General features: G+C 38.2%; 1 pseudogene across 1 annotated transcript; it reads left to right on the top strand.

Annotated features, from left to right (window-relative positions):
* The first annotated feature begins 1,930 nt into the window (after positions 1 to 1,930).
* Positions 1,931 to 2,985, top strand: LOC306652331 (replication factor C subunit 3-like; annotated as a pseudogene). Its single transcript has one exon. The product of its transcript is annotated as a replication factor C subunit 3-like (transcript).
* Positions 2,986 to 18,344: the final 15,359 nt, after the last annotated feature.

Genomic DNA, 18,344 nt, shown 5'->3' with positions numbered 1-18,344 from the left:
AACTTAGATTTTCTGATTAATTCCTATTCCTCACTACCTCTGCCAAATGGTACCTGCTTTTTCAAAAAAATTTTTTAGTTGTCAATGAACCTTTATTTTACTTATTTATATGTGATGCTGAGAATTGAACCCAGTGCGTCATACATGCTAGGCAAGCATTCTACCACTGAGGTACAACCCCAGCCCTGGTACCTGCTTTTGAGTGGTTCCAAAATGTCATAAAGCAGCAAATAATGGGACAAAGTCACATTTCCATGTGTTTAGGAATATAACAAATCCAAGGGAGATTCACAGTGAGAAGTAAACAATTTTCAATTTTATATAAATTTTATTTATTTTCTGAGTCTGTATCTGGCCAAATTTCTAAAGAAGTCAGAAATTTGCTAGTAAATATACATGGCAGACCAACTGGAGGATTTGGGCATCTTCAACCCTAACCCTATTCTTAAAAGTATCACAGGTATTTGACCCAGGACAAGCTGAGACTTGGAGACACTGAAAGGACATTTTTTTCCTAAAACATCTAATCCACCAGAAACATGTAATCCACTAGTGCCTAAAATTCTCACCACTATAGACACTGTACAATTTTAAAGCTCCATCAGTGTGTCCATGTACATTTCAGAGAAATTAGTCAAAACTTAAGTGCAAATAGACTCAGAAAAAAAATGAAAGAAATGAAATTGAAAACAGAAAGTTTCAAGGCATAGACTCAGAATTACATATAGCATAAAGGTGGAGTCTGTGGGTCTGGATCTAGACTATATGAATCACATCCTAACTCTACTACCTACTAGCTTTGTAACAGTGGGCAACACACCAATCTCTACTTTCTTTATTCACCTGTAAAAAGGGATTTTGTGAGGAATAAATGCAACAGAGCAGACCCAGGACAGAAAGGAATATGCAAGTGCTAGTTTTTCATTGTTGTTGTTTTCTTTTGTATTGTTTTCCCTTTTCATGATGCTGGGGATCCAAACCAGGGCCTCACACATGCCAGGAAGTGCTCTTCCACTGAGCCACATCCCTAGCTCACAATTGGTAATTATTATCAGAGAGGAAGAAATGCTACAAATGCTTAATTGGGAATGAACAGATCAAGGTAGCCTTCTACAACACTGAAAACCAGGAAAGAGGGACAGGTGGGTCTTACAGAATTCACTAGGAAGAAAAAACATCATAAAAGAATAGTTGAAACTTCTGCCATCTTCATATCAGTCCCAACCTGTTGGAGTTTTTATAGTTTGTTGTCAGAAAATAAAGATGAATGGGGACCAATTCAATGGTTCTCTGGAATTTTATCTCATCTTAACTCATTCAAAAAGTTTGGTTCTAAGCAATCCTTATGAACCATTTTATAATGCAGTTCCATTTAAAAATATTTGAGCACCTTAAATGTGCAAGACAGTTTTCTAGAATCATCTGTAAGAGACACGAGATACATGCTATATCAGTTTCAAGCAGATCATGGAAGATCAGTTTCAAGAGGTCAGGAAAAGAGTAAGGAAAATATATTTAGAAATAAAAAGAAAAAACTGGTAATAATAACAAAAGGTGGACTGGTGCTGTGGCTCAGTGGTGGAGTACTTGCCTAGCACATTTGGGGTACTGGGTTCAATTCTCAGCATCACATAAAAATTAATAAATAAAATAAAGGTATTGTGCCAACTACAACTAAGAAATAAATAAAACATAACAAAAGGTAAGCTTAACAGCTAAGTGAGTAAATTCGATGAAATTTGATTTGTTTTCTTACAAACACATATCCAGCTCTCAAACAGCACAATTAATGAATCATTGCTATAAGGCTGAACAAACAAAAAGTGAATCCCAGTGACAAACACAATACCTGATATTAAGAAGGTATTCAGTGGAAGGAGTGAGCACACAAGTGACTTTCAAGCTTCAAACCCAGGGAGCTCTGACTGACATGAGTCTCAGGGTGGACAAATACTGTCCATGCTCCTTGGGGAGGCTAGACTATCACAAGGACCAGGCAACCCAGCTGCACAACCTGGTTCAGTGTGGTGACTTTCCTCACCTGTGAGTGTATGAACCATCAGGTGCTGGAAAAAAAGACAAGAATTAAGTGTATTATATGTGAACTTTATGGTGTTGGGGTGGAAAAATTAAGAATTGAACATCAAACCATAACAACTCCATCTAAAAAGAAAATTGAAATCAGCACCATTCCAAGTAATTGCCATCTTGAAGTTAATCCCAGTGATGCTGGAAATAGTGACTGGTGGTAATTCAAGAGATGTTGAAAACAGTGGCACAGTCACAGGAACTTGAAACAAACTCTCAAAGAAATTTTAAAGTGGTGTTATTCACATAAGTTGATAAACTCACCAGAGATGCTCAACATGCTTTGTGCAAAACCATGGAAAAATACATGTTCACCTGCATATCATGTGCTGCAATTCTACATCAAAAGTGATACCACCTATTGGTAGTAGATGCCTGGCAGTTCACATGCCTGCTCCAGCATTGAAGGTATTTGCCATGTGTTATCTACTGTGTGCAAGAAGAAAGGCCTGAATCTTCCTTCACAGACTTGCAGAGAAGTCCCGTAGAAATCTCAGAAAAGCCCTACTTAAATGTGAAGCCTGCCGAGTACAGCAATATCCTTTTACTGCAGATCAAGAAATCCCTGAGACAGATTGGGAGGTGTATCTCAGGGAGACAGAAAATGCTATTGTCAGTCAGCAGAGGCTTCAAAGGTCCCTCAAAGTTCATGGAAGGCTTTATGAGCTTTTAACTCATTGTATTCCTCCTGAGATAATAATGAAGGGCATTCTCTCAGAACTTTTGCATAATTGTGATGGACAGCTGAAAGGGAAAGTGACCCAGATGGCAGCTTATTATGAACATCATCTACAAATGGGTAGCAAAGCCATTTATCACTTGGAAGCATTTGTGGCCAAATTTATGGCACTTTATAAGAAGTTCATGGAGGATGGATTAGAAGGCATGATGTTCTGATTTCAGTTAGTAATTCTTCCAAATAATTTTTAGTATCAGCTTTTACTCATAACTTGTATTAGAAGAGATAGTGTAAAATAAACTGACTTTATTTAAAAAAGAAGGTATTCAAAAAATATTTGTTCAAAATTGCATAAATAACATATTTGAGTTTATGTGTTATTATATGATATTTAATTTACTATGATTAGACATAATGTCATAAGATCCTGAATTTCCAGAGGAAACAATAGCTGGCATTAGAAGCAGAATCCAGTCTGTGCTTACAACAAAATCAAAGTTTTGTTCAAAGACAAAAAATTGCAATTGGATTTATACTTTTTCTTCTCCTAAAAGCAGACCTTCAGTCAAGAGTTGGATTCAGCTACTTTCCTTTGGATTTGATCCCAAGGAGTAAGAAAAGAGAAAAGGAAAAAGGAAGGAAGGAATGCTGATCTAGGAGACATTGCCACAAAGTGGCTTTTGTATGTAAGTGCAGAGACCCCAACTGGACCTCCTAAGGAACATTCTGAATGCTTCCTAGGACTATTCACCTAAGAGATGGGAAACTGAGGCATCAATCATCCTGCTATTCTCCCTACTGGTGAAGGTTTCACACAAGGGCATTAATGCCACATGATGGGGCTTCCTGGTTTGGGAGAAGCTACTAAGACAGAAATCAGTAACTCACTGGAAGGGGGGCATTGGAGCTGGAGGCACCATCCATCACTGCTGCAGATAAAAGTTAAACTAAGCTAAATGCATGTAATACAAGCACCCAGGGTGGTCTCCTATAGAACCTTTGCTATATAATTTTACTAATAACTTAGGTTATTCCATACATGATAATCAATTATCATTGGCTATTGGACTCATCATTTATTAAAAAAATAAGAGCAAAATTTTCCTCCTTCAGCACAATCTCTTTCATCCTCATTACTACAACAGTCCCTTCTCTCCTTATGTATGTTGTGTATGATTCATGTTTCCTAAGGTGCTTTCTGAACTGAGTTCATCACACAATCCCTCTTCTCCTATACTGTGTCTCCATCTACTGTTTTTATGTTGTAGTTTATTTAAGTGAGAGGGGTTATTACCAATAATATTACCTATTATTGGTTTGAACTGAGGGGGAGGCCAAAATATGTCCATTAAAACAATTACCAATTACACAACCTTGTTGCAGCAATGTCAGACAGCATAGCAGATTTTAGTACAATTTCCTTACTAAGGATGTATGAGGGTCGCATTAGCTGCTGTTACAAACAAATATAAACACATATAATTGTTCAAACAGAAGTTTCTTCTTGCTGACATTGACTGCAAAATTGGTGTCCCTCATCGGAAGGCAGTATGATTCTGAGACATTCTAAATTCTGACCAATCAGTGATGAGGTTTCTTTTACAGTGTTGCTCTGCCATCTTCACCACTGGTTTCCAAGGTCAGTGGGCTCCTCTGAATGAAGCAGTGGAAGGCAAAAACATTCAACAGGATCATGTGGAAGAGGTTTCAATGGACCTGCTCATTCCATTGGCTAAAAACTCAGTCACAAGACTACATCAAACTACAAAGGAAGGTGAGAAATGTAATGAAAATGGATTTGGTCACTAATGAGTTGTGATCAGTCTTGGCCACAATTAGTATTAAAAGGCAGTTTTTTTTCTACTTTTTGTCACAACTCATTGTATATTTTCTCTCTGTACTAGGTGTTTTAGTCAGCTTTTTGGCTGTTGTGACTAAAGGACCTGACCAGCACAATTGTAGAGGAGAAAAGTTTTGAGGACCTACAGTTTCAGAAGTCTTAGTCCATAGAAAGCCTGCTCCATCATGGCGGGAGGGTGTGGTAGAGGAAAGCAGCTCACATCATGGTGATAAGGAAGCAAAGAGAGAAAGACACCACTTTCCAGATTCAAATACATATCCCATAGCCACACCCCCAATGAACCGCTACATATCCCATAGCTACACCACACCTGCCACCAGTTACCACTCAGTTAATCCCATAAGGGACTAATTCACTGATTAGGTTAAGTCTATGACCCGATCATTTTTCCTCCAACCTTCTTGTGCTGTCTCACACATGAGTTTTGGGGGGCAACTCACATCCAAATCATAACACTTGGTTTTGCTTAATTTGAATGTAATTCCTTAAGGCTGGAATCATGTTTCTCAAGTCACCTCCAAATAAAGTGAAGGATTAAGGAAACTTGCTAAAACCCCTTACAATGTTTTTCACTTTGTAATGGTCTGTATGTGTGACTGCTCAATGAAATGTGAGCCCTTTATTGACTTCTATATTATTTTTATTTTAGAATATTTGATCATGCCAGATATGACAATGCATTTACTAAAAGATTTTGAGTAACTTTATGAAAAAATTTGATAGGTCACTTTCCAGTTATTCACATAGGACATTGCCCATATATACTAAATGTCACTTGTTTTGAGTAAGACATTATCATATAGGTATTATTATTTGGAAATACGAGTTTAATTGAAGGTAAGATTGCATTCTGAGTCCCTGTGTTTGGTCTCTAAATAATGGTGTGGCCTAGGATTCCAGCATAGACCATCTCTATTTCCTTGTCTCAGTATGTACTGCCTCTCTGAGTGATCTCTTCTATTTGTTAATCAGTTGTTGATTGCCAAGATAATGCTGTGTAAGAATTATCATGGAAGCTTAATGGAATACAACAATAGGAACTCATTTTTCCCTATTCATCTATAGTTGTCTGGGCAATTCTGCCTATCTGGATCAGAGCTATTACCTGCTAGACTTTCTCCTGTATCTACAGTCAACTGCAAAGTCAACTGGGGCACCTGGTCTGGAATGGTCCCAGCTGGGAGGACTCAGCTCTGTTCTACTTGCTCTCTTTGTCCAGTAGGCTAGCTTAGGTTTGAGTTAGTTCCCCACAGGAGTTTGAGAAAGAAAAAGTAACGAAGCCTTTTTTAAAACCACAAACTAATTCTAATATTCAAATAGAAAAGGAGAAAAAGGCAAGATAACTAGGAAAATTCATCTAAAAAAGAAAAGCAATGCCAGACTTGATTGTATTCCCAGAGGCTCAGAGTCTGAGGCAGGAGGATAGCAAGTTCAAAGCCTGCCTCAGCAACTTAGTGAGGCCCTAAGCAACTTAGAGAGCCCCTGTCTCAAAATAAAAATAAAAAAGGACTGGAGCTATGGCTCATTGGTTAAGCACCCCTGGGTTCAATCCCTGGTACAAAATTTAAAAAGAAAGAAAAATGATGAGGGGAAATGAGCCCTCTCTGGAATTAAAATATATTATGAAGATAGAATAATGATTATGGTGAACAAAACAATGAGAGCTAAATAAAAGTGGAATTTAGTTAATGAGAGAGACAGTGTTGCTGATCAATTTTGACTAGTTAGTAAATGAGGACTTTAGGCAACTGACCAGCCTTCTGGAAAAAAAGCAATAGGGAGTCATTGCTAGATCATGACGTAGGATAAAATTCTGAATGCATGAAGTGCATATTAAAAGGTAAAAATGAAAAGAACAGTGGGGAAGATTTTTATAAAGATGACAAAAAATCTGAAATCACAAAGAAATTATAGATGTATTCAATTACATAGAAAACAAACATTTCTACATGACAAAAAATAACACTATAAGGAAAGTTAAAAGAAAAAAACAACAAATAGAACATATTTGTTATCCATCTCATCATTAAAAAAGCTTGTTTCCTCAAAAGAAAAACAGGCAAAAAATATGAACACAAGTTTAGGATTTATAGAAAAAAATGACAAAAGAATTTTCAACCTAACTCCAAAAAAGTGAAATATAAATCTAAAATAAAATCTTTCATTTACATCCAATTATTAAGCATTGAAAAGTTTGATATTTGACTGGGGGTGTAACTCAATGGTAAAACACATGCCTATCATTTGCAAAGCCCTGAGTTTGATCTCTAGCACCACAAAAAAAGAAGAGTAAGAGTTTTATATTATTCTATGTTGAAAGGATATAGATCAGGGAATCAGAAAACTTTTATCATTCTTCAAATAAGTTTTATGCATTTATTTGAGGTTTACAATATATTACATAACACATACAGACAGTAAAATAGCTATTATGATAAAGCCAATCAACTTTGTCTATCATGTCACAGTTACATTTAGGTGACAAGAGTAGCCATGGTTCACACATTATTTACATAAGCATTAAATATAAATGAACTTTAAATCAGGCCATTTTAAGAGTAGATAAGCAAGACACATGGTGCAACGGAATCTCTGACAAGAAAATGTGCCCAAGAAACCCACATTCCAGACTGTTGTGACCTAGACCTTTTTTTTCCCCTAGGAACTTGTTCTTTTATCTTTGGTCTTTAGGACCTCTTGCTACCTTTAATTCCAAAAGTTCTATTTCTCTTTGAACCTATGCACCGAGTATGTCTGAGTCACCCATCCCTGCCTCCTCTACTCTTTCTCCACTGATGGTTTTACCTGAGGTAAGGTGGTCACCAAGTGTTTCTTTGTCAAGCTGAGTGGGTCTTGCTGGCAAGTGCCAATGCCAAGAACACAGGGCAGAGAAGGCCGAGTGTGGAGGAGCAAACCCTGATCAGACAAGCTCCCAACACTTACCTGATTGGGAAAGGGCATCTTTGCAAGTCTCCTCACCCACCTGGCCTTCGTTTGGAAAGTTCAGGATGGAATCAATGAGAAGATGATTATGAGAACAAGGTCCATACACCCATAATGACCACAGAGCCAAATAGGATTGTTGGCTGATAGCTCTGTAAGGACAGCAAATGAAAGAGTGCCAATGTGAACTCCACCACCTCAAAGATTCAGGTTTCCACACCTTAGCACCTGCCATCATTGAACCATTTCCTTACCCTTAGCCATTTCTTTCTTTCCCCTTGCCTCCTCCTCTGTTCAATAGGGTGACCACTCTTTCCAGCTTGTTAAGGAATAGAAGACTGAGAACTCAAAAGTATAAAGTACCCAAGTAGCATAGACTGAGACAGGGATTTATCAAGGGTGAACTCTCAGAAGGAGAGAGAGGGAAGTGGGAGAGGGCAGGGGAAGGAACTGTGTAGAGATGTCACCTGGGCTGGAGTCTAGCTGCAACCTGATCTGACTGGGGCTCTGCAGCACAAATGACATCACACAGTTGAATCAGTTCATGGCTTTGGACTAAAAGGGGAAGGAGAAGAAGTTTCCCTGGGAAAGGAACTCTAATTTAGCTGAGGGAAATCCTATGGAAAATCAACATCTAGGAAATAAGTTTCCCAATTGGGGTGGGGCCCTAACAGCACCACCCCATACCACATACCTTCACATTACTGAGGAAGCCCTGAACAACAGAAGACAGCTGCTGTCCCTAAAATGAGTATCCAAGGGCAAGTCATGGCCCCACCATCCAGTCTGTCCCTCACATGATAAATATTCCTCTGTTTGGTCAATGCTATAGCATTCTTGAGCCAAATATCAGCAACCTGTGGATAATTTAATAGTTTTCTAGGGCTGCCATGACAAGGTACTACAAATCAAATGGCTTAAACAATAGCAGTGTATTGTCTTGTAGCTCTTGAGGGAAGAAGTTCCAGGCCAAGGTGTTAGCAGAGCCATGCTCCTTATGAACCTGTAGGGGAAGGATCCTTTTTTGTATCTTTCATATTAGATCCAGACTACTCCAGCATATCTTCATCTTAATTAATTATATCTGCAATAACTCTTTCCAAATTAAGTCACATTCTGAGGTACTAGGGTTAGGACTTCAACATGTGAATTTGAGGGAAAAAGAGACCTAATTCCACCCATAACAGGTAACAATGGGATCACATTAGCATTTTTACCTAAAGTTTTTGGTTTGCAATCTAGAGCTATTCCTACTATATCACACTTCCAGTTCAACAATCCAGTCTTGTGAGACCCACCATTTGATTATAACCCCATTTTTAGCCTTAATTATAATTAACTTAGACTTGGAAATTCTAAGGGAGGACCCAAACCATCCGCTCTTCTGGGTGACAGCAGAACTAACCTCAGCATGGACACAGTGCAATGAATGACTCCTCTCATGTGGAGCTTCCATCTTGGTTTGATTATCTGGTCAAACACTGAGCAAAGAAACCATGTTTATGAGGATGAAGACCATTTCATTATTGGAGGTGGGGAAATAGAAAAAATGAGATGTATGGGCTGGGGTTGTGGCTCAATGGTAGAGCAATTTCCTAGCACATGTGAAGCATTGGATTTGATCCTCAGCACCACATAAAAATAAATAAATAAAATAAAGGTATTCTGTCCATCTACAACTAATTTTTTTAATTAAAAAAAGAAATATATATAACATTTTGGTAATGAAATACATGTTTTAATATTGGCTATGAAGTACCTAATATTGTTGTTAAGAAAACTTTTGAGTTTGGAGAGGCAATACAGGAAGTAGGTCCTTATTCCAATGTGCTGGATATTAAGAGAAAGGGAGTAGAGACATGAATCATAATTATTCCTAGTTACTCATCAAAAGGTCAAATAAAATCACTGGATACACACCTGTGAAGAGGTACACCATTAAAACTCCCATTCTGTAAACCAATGCTAGGGAGGTTCACCAACAAAACTCCTAGGAGAGTGGATCATTTGTGGGTATTCAAGGAGCAATGTGTGCCCATTAAGTTATTAAAGGACAGGACATGAGTGATATGCATAAATGAAAAAGATGAAGTGGTCCACTAAAAGATGTTGTCTGTGTCTACTCTCTGCAGCCTTCTCATGGTCCCTCTCTCCAGGCACGTGTTTTCTTGACCCCCATGTTTAGGTTCTAAACATCTCATGCCACCTTCTGAGCCAAAGAGTTGCTTCAACAACAAGGTGATGTCATGGACTCCTAGCATTCAGGCCACCTATTAACGTCTCCAGCCTGTCTTGAACTTCCTGACACAACTTTTGACCCTGACCTATGGAAACAGCACACACCTCACTCCCACTTTCCTTCCCAGCCTACTGCTGCCTGGGCTAACTTAGGCCTTTTATCTTCACAGTATGTTCTTGCAAACTCAGGGACTGTGGATCAAATATCTGTGTGGCCTGCAAACTCCATCATCAAGTTTTTAGGTCCTCTGAATCAAGAAGTTGTTTTCCTTAAACCAATAGTTTTTAGACCCTAGCCATACTGCTGGAGATTGACTAATATTGGGCTAGTACATATCTTGTAAATTTTGTTTTCAAAGTTGGACTTCTAGCAGAATAGCCATGCATGTAGGAATAAATATCACATACTATGTCATTACAACTTTACAGAGCAGTCTTGTTAAGTAACATTCTATGTATACATCCATACTTGCAAATGTCATTACACTAAATTGTGTTTTACTGGTGGGATGGTATGATTGCATTAATGGTTCTAATTCTTTACCCCTCTCTCTATCTGTGTCCTTTGAGGTGTGTATTGTCTTGATATGGCCAAGGAGATATTACCAGACTTGCTGCAAAGTATTGAAAAAGCACCGGAATGTTTCCACTCACTCTTATCCCTCTATATCATTGTCATGGGAACATTCCTGGGATAACCTACCAGAGGCTGAGACACACAGAGAGGGCCTGAGTTATCTAGGTTGGACACAGTCCACAAATCCTCAGACAAACCAGTCAATACCTGAAGAGCCAACAATTCAGGGTGCTGATTGAATGTATTCCACGTGGGGCACAAGTTTTAGGCTTGTTACTGACACCACAGCTTTCAGAGCATCTTAAATCTTGCAAGAGCATTTTGGTAATTGATGTTTCTTAGGTACCTACTATGTGTCAGACAGGAGACAGAGAGTGCCAATACACAGCAGACTTTTGATAATCATTTATTGAATTAAGAAATGAAAAAAATAAATGATACTAGTAATAATAAAAGCAACAATATATGCAGGTAATGTAGAATCTGTTATATCCTAATCACTTCTTTGTGCTTAATAAACTATTTCATTTGATTCTGTTGTCAACCCTGTGAAATAACTATTTGCTAGTCCACTTTCAAGATGAGAAAATTACAATTCAAAGTGATGAAGCAACTTCCTGAAAAATGGCACATGTAACACTTGAATTCAGGACTATTTAACTTCAAAATGCATGTTTTAGAAATTATATCATTGAAATAGTAAGATATTCAATAATTAGAGCTTAGAGAATTTGAGTGAATTGATCAGATTTTTAAGACAATAAATTACAAATTTGACCCTGAAACTTTCTTCCATGCTTTCCAATAATCATAAAATTTGAAGCCAAGTGAGCAAGGTTCTGAGTTCCCTCCTAGAAGAATACAGAGCGATCACCTGAGAATTTGATATAAAGTCAGAAACAAAAATAATTAGATGAGAAATATGCAAAGTAGTATTAACAGAGTTACAACAGACCAAGATATGGATATAATAAAACATAATTGATATTGGTAATAAAGGCAAAAATAAAAGGTCTGATGAAGTGGATCATTGTTGAACTGAGGGTACTTATCTACCTTCCCTGTTAGAGTGACAAAAAGAGAATTTATAGAAAGTTAGTCAGTAACATCAGTAATATACCAAAAATGGTATAAAAGTGTATTACCCAGAATTGTTCACACAAACAACCAGTATTGTGTGTGTGGCAGTCCTGCCTTATATGAGATTCCACTTCCCACTGCTTAGCTACCCATGGTAAACTGTGGTCAGAAAATACAGTATAGTACAATAAGATATTTGAGGGGACACATTTATAGCACATTATTATTACTGTTCCATTTTATCATTAGTTCTTGTTCATCTCTCACTATGCCTAACTTGTACATTAAACTTGATCACAGATATGTTTGGAAAACCAGAGTGTCTATAGCATTCAGCATCATCCAAGGTTTCCGGCTTTGGTTGAGGTCTTAGAATGCATCCCCCACAGGTAAGAAGAGGCAGAGAGAAAGAAAGAGATCCATTATAAAGAACTGGATCTCATGATGATGGAGGCAGGAGTATAAACTGCAGAGTGGGCCAGTGGTTGGAGATTCAGGACAGCCACCACAGTTCTAGTTGAAAAGCAGTCTGCTGGAGAGTTTCTTCTTGCCCAAGAAAGCTAGTCTTTCTTTTCTATTCAAGCATTCGACTGATTAGATGAAGTCACCTACTTTAGAGAAAGCAATCTACTTACTCAAAGTGCACCAACTTAACCATTCATCTCATCCAACAACACCCTCCAAATTAGTACATAAAATTAGCCATCACAAGGCAGTAAATAGCTAGTCAGATGTTTTTGGAGAATTGCTAAACCAGAGTAAAAGGGATTAGATATAAAAAGAAACACAAGAAAGGAAAACCACAGCTCAGATCATACATAGGAAAAAATCATTAAAGAGACCCTGCAGTATTCAATGGAACCATTAATTTAAGGCATGCTATTAAAGGATCTGGATCCTCCAGACTTCCCTCTCCCTCCCCTGAACACACTAAGTGGGTTATAGTATCAGGTATGCCCCCAGGCCTTGAGGACCACATTCTAACCAAACTGAATCCTGAGGAAAGTTCTTAGTGGGAACATTAGTCTGAAGAGAAAGGTAGTAAGTTACTTCAGGTCTGCACAAAGATAACAAGCAACTTGACACATGTATCAAGTTATGGATAAAGGATAAAGGATAAATCTATGAATACAGCTGGCCCTTTGTATTCACAGTTCCACATTCATGTATTCAACTAACCATGGCTGGAAAATGTTTGGAAAAAATGCATCTGAACTGAACATGTACAGACTTTTTTTTTCATTGTTCCTTAAACAATACAGTGTAAGTTATTTATAGAGCATTTATATTGTATTAGGTTTTATAAGTAACCTAGAGATGATTTAAAGCATACAGAAAGATGTACAATAATTTATGTGTAAATGTTATGCCATTCTATGTAAGGGACTTGGGCTTCAGCAGATTTGGGTATACTCGGGGGATCCTAGAACCAATTCCCAGTAGAAAACAAGGGACAACTGTATCACTCTGAGTCACTGTGAGCCTGGATATGGTTACTGACACACTGGCAACTCCTCTAAGGTACAAGATTTCCCCAATCAAAGAAACACCTAAAATGTAAGGACACAGAAAGACTCAGATTAAAATGATAGAGAAAGATATAGCTGGCATAAATTAAGAAAAACCTATCTAGGTTTTTATATCTGCTAATATAATATACACTTGTTAATAAAATATGTGGTAAATTAAGCTGCAAGGGAAATTTTTTTTATTAAAAATAAATAGAATGTCTTTGCAAAACAGCTTGCCCTGACCTTGTAATACTACACATTTTAAGATACAGTATATTGTCATGATGAGTTAACTTTGTAATAAAGTACTCCAACTTTCAGAAATTTAGCATAATAGAAGTTAATTTTCTCTTCAGGACACCATGGCATGAGCAGCATGAGGACAGAGAGTGGGTACACTGCACTAATCTACAGTCATGCAGGGGAAAAGAGGGAAGTTTGCTGCATAGGCATTTTCATGGGCCAGCCCTAGAAGTTCCCACATCACTCTGTTCTGTATTCCATTGGCCAGAATGCAAAGACCTTATTCACTATCCAAAGGAATCTGAAGTAACAGTTTGTACCCACAGAAGAACCAAATAACATGGATGCAGGTCAGCAAAAGCAAATTCTGCTACCCACCACAGTTCATTCCTAGCTACTTACACTGAAAACTTTTTGCATAAATGCAATATATATATATATCTGATGAAGAAAGAAAGAAAAAATCTGGAAACAATATAAATGACTATCAATACTGGAATGAGAGAAGTTCATAATGAAAGAGAATAATTTTAGGAGCAAGTTGCTTGAGAATCAAGAGAATGGAACCAAATATTGGTTTTTATGTAAGGATAAGAATATCTTTCCATCAGAGTACACAAGTAGAGAATGAAATGGATTTATAAATTTCATTTTTAGATGATTTCATTCTCATCTGAATGTATCTAATTTCTCTTAATATATGAGGGTAGAGCAAAAGCTAAGATGCAGAGAGGAAGTGATGTTGAAAAGAAGATACTGTCATCTCTGGGAGTTGGTAATCCAATTTACTTAGGATGTTCTGTAGTAGAATTGTCTGGAAGAGTTGCATGCACATTTGAAATTTGTGGTCAGAAGCTGAAGTGAGTCCAAGATGACAATACATTTTGGTTTTCATCACTTATGTTCAGCTGTTTGAGAGTAGGTAGGGAAGGAATAGATTCTTGGGCTTAACTAGGGTGGGGTTTTACCGAGGAGTATGACAAAGGAGAGAGAACAAGAGCATCAAGGATGTTTTCATGGATATGATTATGATTCCAGATCATCAGATCTAAATTAGAGAGAATTAAGAGACTGAAGGGGCCAAGAGATGATAGAAACAGCAGATGAATGGAGACCCTGAACGAAGATGATGGAGAGTAAGAAGCTGATTCTGGAAGATGTGAAACAGAGTTCAGGAAGGGCTATGGTTGCTATCGATGACAAGATCTGGGTAATGATCATGATGGGGTGGCTAAGGTGGAATGATGGGAAAAAAAAACACATTGCATAAAAGAGGTCAAGGAATTGAGGGGACAGAACTCTGAAGGAATCACCTTTGTCAATATTGTAGCTGCCAAGATAAACAACCACAGTAATTGTGGAGAGGGAGATTTTCATTGTAGGAGAGGGCATCCTTGTCTGGATAATGAGTACTGCACAGGGAGCAGAGGTGGCCAGACACAAGGCAAATAAAAAAGAGAGGAAACAAGGAAGATTAATGGTACCATTTCAGATGAACGAGAAGAAGAAGAGAGCTGGGGATGAAAGGAGGAAGGGAGTCCTTTGTGGAAGCAGACAACAAAGGACAGGAATCTTAGAAGTGGCATAAGGTGGGATGCCTGGGGTTGGTGAGGAAGAGCGAAAAGCTTTGTCATGATAACTGCACTGTTTCAAGACACAAATAAAAGAAAATTTCCACAGACCACTACCACCCCATCTACCTACCACCTACTTTATTTCTTTCTGCACATCACTTAATTATCCAAGCTCCTATCTGAGGCCAGTGCTTTGCTTGAGACACCAAATACCAGCCCACTGCTATAAACAGTTTCCCGCCTCTGTCCTGACTCATCAGTTTACATCATTTCAATCATAATTATGCTATCATTTTTTTCATCCTGAGGAAAATCCTTCTCGTCTCTTACTTTTCCCCACCAAGTACTTCCTTTGTTTCTCTTTACAGAAATTTTTGTTTAAAGATCTGTCTGCATTTTAAGTCTTCAGTTCCTCTCCTCCTCATATTTCTTCAACATACTGCAGTCAGGGTTTTGATTTCACTGGTCCATAAAAACTGCTCTTGTCAAGGTCACAAGTGACAAGAAAAGTTACCAATAGCGACAATGTCTAGAAGCCATCCATCAACTTTCCATTCTTTTCTTTGGACCTTTAAGCATCACTCCATGCCATTTTTCCCCTGGGCATCAGGACATGGGTCCCCTGGGTCATGATGATGATAAACTAAGACAACAGCAAACATGTCAGATTGTTCTTGTTTTCATTCAGGTTATCTTGCAGCAGAGGATAGACGCAAGCAAAAATTCTAGTATGTGCTCTTATGGGGGGCTTTGTGGATGGTCTGTGATACTCAGAAAATTCACAATTGGGAGGACATGGCAGTCTTCAGAAGAGGGAGATGATTATCCTAAGCATATCCAGGAGAATGGGATAAAGACTTTTCAAAAACTTGCAGACTCAGAAGAAGAGCTTCCACAGAGGATTCTGTAAACTACACAACATTCAGAGTGTTGAAGGAATTGGGAAATATCAAAAAGCAAGAGAAGTTTTATGTAAGTCCATTGTAAAGCACCCTGGAAATCCTGCTAAGAATTCAGATTGTATTTCTATGTATTATTATTCAGAACTGGATAATACTCTAAGGGACAGAGGACAACAGTATTGCTATGAAAAGATGCTGACAAATCTGTGTTTTGCCACTCCCTACTTGTCTATGACACATAGATTTCGGCAAGCCCATCAATATCTGCATTCTCAGTGTTCCCACCTGTAAAATGGAGATATCATTAGCTTTTATTTCATAAAATAGTTTTAATGATTAAATGAAATAATTAAGAAAAGAACTCAGCATAGTAACTGCTAGATTGAGTGCTCAAAAAAACGTAAATCCACTTTCATATACTTGACGTTCTCCCCTTGACCTCCTGATTCTAAGTTTTTCTCAGTGGATAATTTATCAGCTCAACTTTTCCCCCCCATTACTCTGAAAAATGTAGTTCCTTCCTAGTCCCCAGGACTAAACTAAACAGTAGTCACAGAGACATGTGCTGGGGATATTGTTAAAACCAAGACGAGCTCTTACCTGTAAAACTGTTTGCAAATGCTGGGGATGAAACAATAAACACAGGGTCATTAGATTGAGTTATGGAAACATGTTTGCAGAACCTCATTTTACTCTACTGTAGTTGAGAAAGAGAGAGAGAGAGAGAGAACAGAAATGGATTCTCATTTAGGTACAGAGGTCTCTCCCTCCTCTCAGCACACTGAGTGTCTTTATTGGGCACAAGATATTCAAGTCCTCACAATAAAAATGAAGGGAGGAGGCAGGGAACACACTGGTGGTGTGGTCAAGGATAGTGTAGAGCTCTGCCTTTGGCAGGATATGTAAATGGGAATACAAAGGATATGGACTGAAGCCCAGGCATAGTACATTCAAGCTGTTTAACCTTGGGAAAATTGCTTAAACTCTCTGACACAGGTACCTACACATAAAATATGAACATTAACAGTACCACTTCGCCAGAGAATTAACTCTTGTGAGAATTAACTGAAATACTGCAAGTGTAAGACCTTACAAACTCTCAAGCTTCACACAAATGATAGTAGTTGCTGCTCTTACATGATTAGGATATTAGATTGGAGGGAGAGAAGGTAGAAGAATATCCTACATGAGTGCAACATGCAAAACAAAATGTAAGCAAATGACTCGTCTATAAAAACAGTGCACCAGGAAAAGCAAATGAAACTCTATTACTGTCACTCTCTGTGTCCTTCTTAAGGTGGAAGGATTTCAAAATGCAAAGGTACACTACAGACAGATGTATGTAATAAATCCATTCCTAAAAGGAATTTTTTAGACTGTGTTAAAGAATATACTTTTTTAAAATTGGGTAATCTCCTAGGAATAAAATAATTTTCATGTTTGCTTCAGAGAGGATCATAGAGTATTTCTGCTTTTACGTGGCAGTTTGGAATGTGACCCTAACACACATCCATTATTAGTAATGCAGTGACTTACTAATTAAGGAAATGCTTCTGGTTATGTCCTAGGAAGGAGTTTCCCACTGATCCATTTGATGAACGAGTTTTGCACCTACAGCATCTAAGGCAAGCACTGAGGCTCTATGTTCATTACAAGTTCTGAAATAAAGGCTTCCCTGATCAGGGGGGGGAAACACATTTCCTTCTCAATTATATAGTACACATTTCATGGGTTGTAAAATGCCCAGGGAACTTTTTCAGCATGGGACAGGTGTCCTTTTCTCTTGGAATACTGTCAGAGCCAAGGTCAGGCACAGAACATGAAGGCTCAATAAGGCACTTCGTCATCATCTAGAACAGCTATGGATTCTCTATTAACACATCCCCCAATGCACAGCACATAATCTAAGAGTGACACAAATGTCATCTCAACCCAACCTGAAGATGCAGGCAGGGGACTTTTCAGAATCAGTTGCCTCCTCACTTCTGCAGTTTTCAGTGTGGTCCTCACGGATTTGCCAAAATACTGATGAGTCTTTCCATATTTTCAGAATAAGTAAAGAAATAAAAATTTAGAGGAGGACTTTCTATAAAACCAAAAGAAAAACTTCATTTGCAAACTCACTCCTGTCTGTTCCAAGTCTTCTGGATTCTTCTCAGTATCTTTTCATCTCTTTCCAACTGATAGGATTCCATCCTCCTCTTCCCAGTTCATTCAATCCTTCTCCAGCTACACCCAGACTCTAAAGCCAAAGAACTCAAACTTAAGCTCTTGACCTAAAACAACCTGAAATTTGGCAAAGCTCATTTGAAAAATTAAATCCCTTCTCCGAGATTTTACCACCAGAGTTCTTTTCCTTTCTAAAGTTTATGGCACACCTGAACAGCCAAAAGCCATAAAGCAGCAGAACTGTCAAAAGAAGAAGGAATGTGACATTAATAATCACCACTGTTCAGGATCCTGAGAATTTGATAAGTGGACACACCTTAATCCATACATGAGTGCTGGTTTTTCTGCCTTGGATACCACCTACCCTTTCCCTGACTCACACTTTAGCACCCCTGCCCCTCACTCTTCTCTCAGCCTCATCTATAACTTACCTGGTTAGCTTCCCTTAGCCTGCACCAGACAGTTTCCAGCATCAAACA

This window comes from Sciurus vulgaris, assembly GCF_902686455.1.
Source record: "Sciurus vulgaris genome assembly, contig: HiC_scaffold_177_arrow_ctg1, whole genome shotgun sequence".
NCBI lineage: Eukaryota > Metazoa > Chordata > Mammalia > Rodentia > Sciuridae > Sciurus > Sciurus vulgaris.
This window is presented reverse-complemented; position numbering and strand designations above follow the sequence as displayed.